This window comes from Aedes aegypti, chromosome 2 (assembly GCF_002204515.2).
Source record: "Aedes aegypti strain LVP_AGWG chromosome 2, AaegL5.0 Primary Assembly, whole genome shotgun sequence".
NCBI classification, from domain to species: domain Eukaryota; kingdom Metazoa; phylum Arthropoda; class Insecta; order Diptera; family Culicidae; genus Aedes; species Aedes aegypti.
Window position 1 is genome coordinate 56,225,331 of NC_035108.1, and position 9,652 is coordinate 56,234,982.

The window sequence follows — 9,652 nt, forward strand, 5'->3', positions numbered from 1 at the left end:
AGTTTGTACTTACGTTAGAGTACTAAAGTGTTTGGAACAGTTTAAAAAAATACTATGGAGCAATTCGTATAAACCTACATCGTCTTTGAGCAGACTTCAAATCATAACTGAAAATGCTGAAAAATTTACAGAAGACTGTTTTTATGTAAGGCAGATATGGGAGATTGAATTTTCAAACTTTTTTAGATTTTGAACCACCCTAATCGTCAGTCGCTTTGGTTAAAAAGGGGGTAGGACAGAGGCACAGCTGCGCTGTTGATGGACACCGACTTCGACTTCCTTTCCGTTGGACGTTTTTTGGTCTCAGCATTTCCAGATTTGGAAACTGTGCTCGGTGAGACGATTCGCTACACAGGTTCCCGAAACGTATGACGTGTCGCGCGCTTACAATCGGAGTTGCGACCGCCAGTGGCGGTATTTTGCAACGGTACCGTTGAAGCGCGGTGCAATCGTGAAAAAATTCCAAAACGGAAAAATGAATAATGTAAAATGGTACGAGAAAAAAATAGCAACAGAATAAATATTGAAAGCGAAAATAAAGTGAAGGAACAAGGGAGCGAGAAATTCAGATTGAGTGAATTAGGGTATTGAGCCTTGTTTTCGCCATATGTGTTTCTCGATTCGTTATGAGCCCATAATCAGTTTTTCAAAACTTATACTTCTTTGAATTATCCAAATTTCTCCATAGAAAAAAAAAGAATATTCAGACGATTTTGCATTCCACTACCTTACTACAGAGTGATTGCCAATAACCTGTTGTTTCGAGAAGCAGACGACGGGCAAAAAATCCGCGAGAAGACGACAATCATCCATCGATTGCACGGAAGGAGGTTCTGCTGGTAGGTTCAATCGCGAGACGAAACCATCACGACAACGACCACGATGAAGACGAGGAAACCTTGATGGCGGCGATGACGAGCCCTTATGCTCAGAAAAAAAGTGGGTCCCGTACGAAGAAAATATCAAAGAGCAAATGTTAAGTAATAATCAATTTAATGGATCCGTCGGAGTGAGGCCGATACTCGCTGGATGAGCAGAGGGGGATCGAATGAGCAACAGTTGTTATGGGTTTCATTCTTTCCTCGGGAATTTGCTCGCGAGAATCTTTTAAACGGTGGTTGATTAAATGCAAAAAAAGAAACTGGAGAGGCTTGGGGTTCATCGAATGAGATTTAAACAAAGGAATTTTGAATTGACGATTGTAGGAAATTACTGTAGACATTCGGTTGGATGTAGAGTTTCAATCAAGTTTATAAAAAAATACAAAAAAATTTCAACAAAACTGCTAAATGAAGGTTTAATGAGAAGCTTTATAAGCTTGATTGAAATCACAAGCTTGAGGAGCTTCGATCAGAAGCTTGATAAGCTTAAATCAAAAGCTTGATAAGCTTCAATCAGAAGCTCGATAAGCTTTAATCTGATAAGCTGTAATCCGAAGCTTGAAAAGCTTCAATCAGAATCTTGAAAAGCTTCAACCTTAAGCTTGAAAAGCCTCAATCAGCTTTTCGGGGTGCTGCATTAATCAAATCGAGTGTTGCAAAATTCGGTGAAGCGATTCCATACTTTCAGCCGGTACTGTAAATATAAGCTTCACTCGACCCTCTGGTGCTTAAATCTAAAATTCGATTGTAGATCAATTAAACCATTACGCGTGTAAAGATCGTTTGTATAGTAATATAGCCCTTTTATTCAGCGTACAAAAAAATTCAAAAAGGAAAGAGCTCACCAAATCTAGAAATAAATAGGCGTCTTCTAGTGTCACTTGTTTCGAGTCATCGAAGTTTACCTGTAAGAGAAAGAAAGACAAATAATTGAGTTAGTTACATTGAATTGAAGTCATATAACATTTAAAAAAATCTACAAATCAGTAAAAAAGATCCCGCCCCCGGGTGGACTCGAACCACCAACCTTTCGGTTAACAGCCGAACGCGCTAACCGATTGCGCCACGAAGGCCGATGCTTCCCCTTATTTTCATTACCAATCAACATTCATATCGCTGTGCCGTATAAAACGTGCGAAGCGTTCCATATATTTGTTTCATTTCTCACATCGTCTCCGTCGTCGTCGTCATCGTTCTTCCCGAGTTGCAAAAATAGCTACTTTTATTTTCGAATCCCATAAACCTATTCGCCACGCCACGAACGACTAGCGACAACAACGACAACGATGACGACGACGACGCAGTCGTCGATAACAAAACACACATCGTCGTGACTGTTCCACTGGGTGGATTGCGGTGTGGCTTACTGTGTATTAGAGTTAGCTTCGTGCCATTCATCGCTCGAACAAGATTCGTCACTTTCAAATCTAGTTAGGTAGGCATCATAGGGCCTGACGGAAATATGGAATGTGCTTCACTTGTATTCGTCGCTCCATGGACGGACAATTACGCGCAGCATCACACAATCAATCTCGTCGGCTGCCTGCCTAATGAGAGGCGTTGCGCACGATGATAACGACGATCATAGGAAAGAGTGCGGGGGGTCTTCCCTTATCAACACAGCGCACAGTGGTTCCGTTTGTTCTACGAAGCGGTCACAAATCGTCTCATGCGATATCTTCATGCAAATTACCATCAGAATTCATTCTTCAATTTATACCTTTGGAACTATCAGACCAGGCATTTTCAAACTTTTTGGGTCATGGAGCACTTTTCAAAATTTAATTGCTGCGAGGAGCACTTGTTGATTATCGCGGCTTCATTGAAGTTTGGGCATTTTTGAATGTCGATGTATGAAATATGAATGTCGAGCATACAAGTCCACTGAAAATTGCGCATTCTCTTTTTGTTAGTTACATTTTCATTTATTTGAATTTTGATATACAAAACAATTGATCTAAATTGAAAAGAAATACTTCGATGCTGCTTCAGTTCAGGCTTATATAGTGACAATTTGGCATTCAAATGGAATTGTTTTTGGTTTTTCGAAAAATATTTTGAAATAAGATGATTTAAAACAGCAGAATTGTTGTCATTAAGATTTTTTAAAGTTTTGTTTTTAGTCCCAATAACTGAGCAGAAGTTTGGTGACTATATGTTCCTAATTTTCAATAAAACTCTCTTGAAACAAAGTGCATGAATATCTTGGAAAGCGCACGGGAATGCCTTTTCATGCGTGTGTTCTAAAAAAAAAAGTTTTCATGAAATAATTATACAAAAACACCTTAACGATTAATTGCATCTGCAAATTTCTATGACACAGGATTTTAGAAGATTGAAACCACTTCTCAAATTCTCAAAAAAACAAATGTAGAGAGCTGAGCAGTGCTCTGTGCTGAAAATTTCATATTTGAAATCACATCCCAGTTAACACTAAATAAAACTGTATTTTCAAACAAAATGAAAAACTGCGATGATTTGAAGATAGTTTGTGAGAAGAGATCAAGTGCTCCGGGGAGCACAATCTGAACAACGCTGTAATTAGAAATAGACAAGTACAGAAAAAAACTATACCTACTGTATTCAGATACAGTGTTGCAAAACACACCTATATTCAATTTTAAAATAACTTTTTCGTCTAATGAGTTGATTTTCATTTGAAAAATTACGATTTTAAGCTAATAAGTCAGAATTTTCCATATAAAATCCCAAGCAATCTTCGACGAAATGCAAAATCAAGGTACATATTCTGAGTGGATTAAGAACTAATTGTATAATAGACAATCAAAAATTCACAACAGTGTTGCCAGATTAGTTTTTTAGTTGAATAGTTAAAAATAATGTTGAATAAACTAAAAATATGAAATGAACTAAAAACTCTTGCGATATAAAAATATATTTGAATGTATAAAGTTACGTATCGAAACTGCCATTTATGCGAAATATGCCTTGATGTCGAAATTCATCATAATTCTAGTATGTCATTCAATTGTTGACCAAACAGGTAAAACGATTGTTTTTTGTTCAGAAATTTCCATTTCGGACAGCACTACCATCTCATGTTTGATTAGAGTACCGTAAAATGGGTTGTTGAGGACACGTCTTTCAAGTTCGATGAGTGATGGATATGTTGAAAGTCGATATGCCAGCCATTTGAAAAGCTTGATTTGTTCGGAGGATTGTAATAGGTGCTGTCTTTTAATATGGAGTATTGTGAATATTGACAACTTTTCAAATAATTTTTGGTCGAATGTTATGATGATGATGTGGTACTACAATCTATTGTAGCAAGGCATCTGAAATAATCTGACTAGCAATTAGCAATTAGCAGTTGTGTGTGAGCAGTCAGTCACGTGTATGAAGGGCCAAAAATAACTATGCGGACCCGCAAGCAGAGACACTTGCACCAAACCCACGACAGGGGAAGAGAATCTCGTTCCAGACGAAAGTTTTCACGATTAACCGTAAAATCAAGCCTTCGATTAACAGAATACTCCCAATAGATGAGATCGAACAGCCCGCCCTCATTCCCCAAAATGTTAGCAACGAGGAAGCAGTCCCAAGCCCACTGTCCAAATCGCTTCAGACAGGTGCCCTGATGGTCACACCCTACTCAAAATAAATATAATCATTGATATACAGTCAAATATTATGTATCATGGAAAGATCTCGCCAGTTTTCTTACGCATCCTCTTGTTGTATTTTGAACCTCGTTGTCAAACCCTGAACAGCTTTACCGATGAGAATAATGTTCCTATTATTTTTCGTTAGCTACCAGAGATGAAATCTTCACTATGTACTGCTGAAACTGACACTACTATTCCCATCACATACGTCACTTACTTCATACGATTTTATCCAAACAAACATTGTAAGATAGATCCATGATTAAAAACAGAAATATTGGCAACTCAGAATTTTTACAACGCACGTTGCTACACTTATTAGCCCCATATCTAGCGTCGACTTTACGCAAAATAATTTATCGGATTCAAAATACACGTTCCTTTTTTCATCCATCAATCTCCCACATTGCTTCGTTTCACTGAAGCCACGCCACATATTCTCAAGTATTTCATAACTTTTTCGTGCATTTTCTCTTCTCTCTAACTCTCTAACTCTCTAACTAACTGAGAAAAGAGAATCAATGAAACACAGTTGCACTGGTGCACGCTATGTCTAAGCCAGCAGATTATAAAAATCGAATGTACCTCTGATTTTTTCCCGCTAGACATCAGTATTTGGTCTATAATTTTATAATCGGAAGGTTACAAAATATTCCATCGGTGAAATTTTTCCCATACATTTTATAGGGGCTGAAATGTGATTTTCATAGTCTGTATATGAAAAAATAGCTAAAAAGCGGAAGAAATCAAAATTCCACCGATGAAATATTTTAAAACCTTTCGATTATGAAAATATAACCCAATTACTGAACTCTAGCGGAAAAAAAAATCCGAGGTACATTCGATTTGCATAATCTACTGGTTTAGACATAGCGTGAGGTGTTCTTCATACTCATCCGCTGCACAAGTATGGACACTTACACCATGCCGAAAATGTTTCCTTTGCAACACACCATAAAACGCTCAACACGCTACGCGATGCATCTCTGACATTGTACGCACACACTCGAAACTCATACAACATGATAGATGCACCACGTAGATATGGCCGGATGTTGAAGAACAACGCAAGATGATTTGAAAACTCACGATTTTAGAGACAAATTATATACACAGAAACTATTTGCAGATGTCTACCGATAAATTGAACTTAAAATAAATGAATTCACGTTTGATTTCAGTTTTGGTTCACATTTTTGCACTAAACATCAAGAAAAATATCGGACGGTATTCAAAAGCAAACCTCCTGCTTAGCAATGCACCCAAAACTCACATTTTCGGTCGAATTTTAGGGGTTCAAAACATTTAGGTATCTAAAAAATTATGATACAATATTGAGAAGAATGTATGTATAACAGAGCAGATAAGTATATTTGTTTGAGATCAAAATATAGACCAAATTTTTATTAAAACAGTTCTTTCCAGGTTTTGATTTTTAATATTTTTTTTATTGATTACCAATCTTACTTTTTCTAAGGTTACTTAAATCATTCGATCTATGTCGTAAAAAAAAGTTAAGTCAAAGTTATGGGTTATTCCCAATGTTGCACTGCACAGCTTCTAGTATTCAAAAACTGCAAATTTGCAGGTTATGATCCTGTTTTACATCGGTACAAGAAAATTTCAAGATAGGTGTATGATGCATGCAAATAGAATAAATATGCATGAATGATTAATAGTTTGCAGGAAGGCCCACTTGAATTATATTGAAGTAATTTAACCAATTAAATTGAATGGAGAGCATCAACATAGTTGATCAAAAAAGAAATAATATTTTGCTGTACACAAAATATAGCTTCATTTACATAACTCAAAGCTCTCAACATTATCTTTGCGCATTTCCGTCAAAAATTACACATTTTAATGATAAACTCAGGAATCATTCATGTGATCTTCATAATTATTATTGGTTTTTGATATACACGCCAGGAGAATGATAGGGCTGTCTTTTTTCCAATTATTATTGACATACTAGGAGTTGCTCAAAATTTAAGTTGAACTTTTTTTTCATCACACCCCATTTTACGATAAGATTTTTGTATTTTAATAAATATAACGACTGGATTGGAAAGTATATTTAGAAAAAAAAAAGCAATTGAAATTAGCATAAGCATTGATAACCGTACAATTCGTAGTTGCTACTCCGAGATTGACCGGAATAATCAAAATTGCATAGAAAACCAACTGAAGTAGCTTGGGACTAGCATACATCTTCAATTTACAATTTCGAGGACTCCAAATTTAGTAATGTCAATAACGGCGGTGGACGTTCCTTACGGAAGAGAAGGAATATTAGTGTAACGTCCATTGCTAATAGAGACCGAGATCATCTCTGCATCTCCATGGTTTTCACAGGAAGGAGTTTTGTTAGTGGGAGGGTCCAAAAACCATAAGATCGGGATTCACCTTGGTTAGTGATGAGTGAGATTCATGTAGCCTCTATTTGCCTCTATCAGTGCGTTGACAAGTTTAATGTCGAACTATTCAAAAGCTTTTTTTGAGTAATAGCGAAATAAAATAAAAGAGAGTTCTGTTTGATCTTCCGACCTTGACGCTTGCTTCTGCGGGAGCGGGTGACGAGGGCAGGATCAAACATGTCGCGCGTCGGTCGAGTAAAGTGAAAAAGTGCCGCGATCGGTTAGTTCTGTTTGATCTTCGACCTTGACGATTGCTGGCAGTGCGTCAAGAAAGCCCGAGCAGTCGTCAGTTGTTTTCCCTCTCGGGTCGTGCGCCTATTTTCTCTGAGTGATTTTATATAGCCGAGCAAACGAGTTAAGCTGAATGTGGATTGTTGCTGCTCAGTCAAGGATGACGGATCAATTGGTGAGCTCGTTTCATGCTACTATTTCTAATCTATAAAATATGTATGACTGCACATTTAATCGATACAACGGTAGGACGTAAATATGATTTTTCAACAAACTATGAATGGTTCGTCACTGTGAGTGTCGACATAAACTCTAATTCATGAATTATTTATGTTTCACATTTTTTTGTTTTCAAAACACCCCTTTCTTTTTATCTTTATTTTTGTAATTATAAAAAAAAACTTTGAATGGTTCGACACTATAAGTGTAGACTTGCGAAAGGTTCACTTTATTCAACAAACTTTGGATGGTTCGCCACTGTAAGTGTCGGCATAAGAATAAGAGTGTTCTATGATGTTCCAGCCAATCGAGTTTTTGTTTCTTTTCAAATAAGTAAAATATAATAACACATGCTTTCGTACTGACAGCTGTAGGTATGTTACATTTAGATATTTATTCAACAAACTTTGAATGGTTCGTCACCTCAAGTGTCGGCATAATTTTCCTTTACATAGAAATTGTTCATATCAAATGAAAATATTATATTTTCATAAAAGCATATTTATATTTGACAAAAAACTATTTATCATGGTCTAATTACTTATCAAAGTGAATCCTTTGACCCAACGATCCTCCCCATTAACAAACATCCTTCCCAGTAACCTTTGTGGAGATGCAGAGGCAAACACGGTCTCCAAATAGCAAAGGTTACACACTAACATTCCTTCCCCCAATCCCACCTGACTGCAAGGACGTGGCCGGCGCCGTTATTGACCATGTATAAATAGAGGTACTGAATTATGCACACTGAAGAAGATTATGGCCAATCCCAGCCGAACTTCTAGTTGATTCTTTGTGCATTTTCACTGACTTCGGTCAATCACGGAATAGCAACCATTGATATGTGTAGCCAGTCTAAGCTAAGCTAAGCTAATAGCGAAATAAAATAAAAGAATATGTACGTTCCCCTCAAAATGTTATAAACCAAGAATAGGGACTTATGCCGACACTTTTAGTGACGAACCGTCATTAGTTTGTTTAGCGATTAAATAAACGTAACATTGCCACGATACAAATGTGTGTTATAACAATGTGTGTTATAATCCATCCTTGACTGAAGTCACTTTCTCGATATCAACGAATTTACTTTGTGCACTGCTTATTAGTGGTTCATTAATTACGTAAGACAATTTTGGCGACTTTTCGACCCCCCTTTCTCCCATTGTAAGATTTTTGTATGAAAATTGAAAATAATTTGTTTGACACGTAAGAAATCACAAAACCCACTTCCCCCCCTCCCCCATAACCACTTACGTAATTAATGGACAGCTCCTAAGGTATGGAACCGGGTAAAAAACATATTTCACTCTCTCTGGCGTCACGAGAAACCAAATCTGAAAACATTTCACTCCGGGGACGCGAAAACCGAATCCATATGAAATGACAAACCGAAAGAGAAAACATAAATTTCACTCCGGGGCTGCGAAAACAGAATCCACTTTCTCGGACTTCACGAAGCACACTCCTTAGATAAAAGCAATTGCAATAAATCAAAGATCTGGCAACACTGTTATGAAATGTGATTCCATATAGAAAATTCGAGCTTTTTAACTTGGAACGCAATTTCTCAGAATTGCCTCAAAACACCACTGGGAGTTAAGTGACTTATTTTTTTCAAATAAATAAACACTTATTCGTCGAAAAATCGATTTAAAATTTCAATATTTATGCAGTTAGCTCTCTCGAACTTGATATCGAGTTAGAGGGGTATCGAATAATAGAACACAAAATTAGTGAAAATGCGTCCTAAGGGACCATCAAGGTAGCCATGAAATCCAACGATTACTATGGTTCTCCAACTTCATATCGAGATACCGAATGTCGATTAAAGGAGAGTTGACTGTATAAATAAAAATGGAATGGAATTTGTATGTCACGAGTTGGCATGAGACCGGGTAAACAGGACTTGTATAACTCCGTTGCGTTCATCTCGTTGCGTTTCGTGAGGGGACAGCTAGTTGAAAACAAGAATATTTGGCAACACTGTTTACAAAAATAGATATTCTTTCTGAACTCCATAAACGGGTTTCTTCAAAAGTACCGAAGGTCAATTTTTTCTGTGTCCAATAGTTTCGACGATATAAATTGAATAATGTAAGATAAGATGCCTGTGTTGGTAGCAAAGCTCAAAGCTTCTCCAGTAGAGAAGCTAGGTAGAATACAGGACGCTTCGATGCTTACTGACTTTGAAATGGCTTGCTCAATTTTCACCACCTAATAAAATTCAAATCTTGCGACGCCTATCAACCTATTCGTTTCCATCATTTGTAAAAATCTT

At 37.0% G+C, this 9,652-nt stretch overlaps 1 non-coding gene across 1 annotated transcript; it reads right to left on the reverse strand.

The window, feature by feature from the left end:
* Positions 1-1,880: 1,880 nt before the first annotated feature.
* Trnan-guu lies at positions 1,881-1,954 on the reverse strand. The gene has a single exon. It is a non-coding gene; the product is annotated as a tRNA-Asn (tRNA).
* Between the last annotated feature and the right edge of the window lie 7,698 nt (positions 1,955-9,652).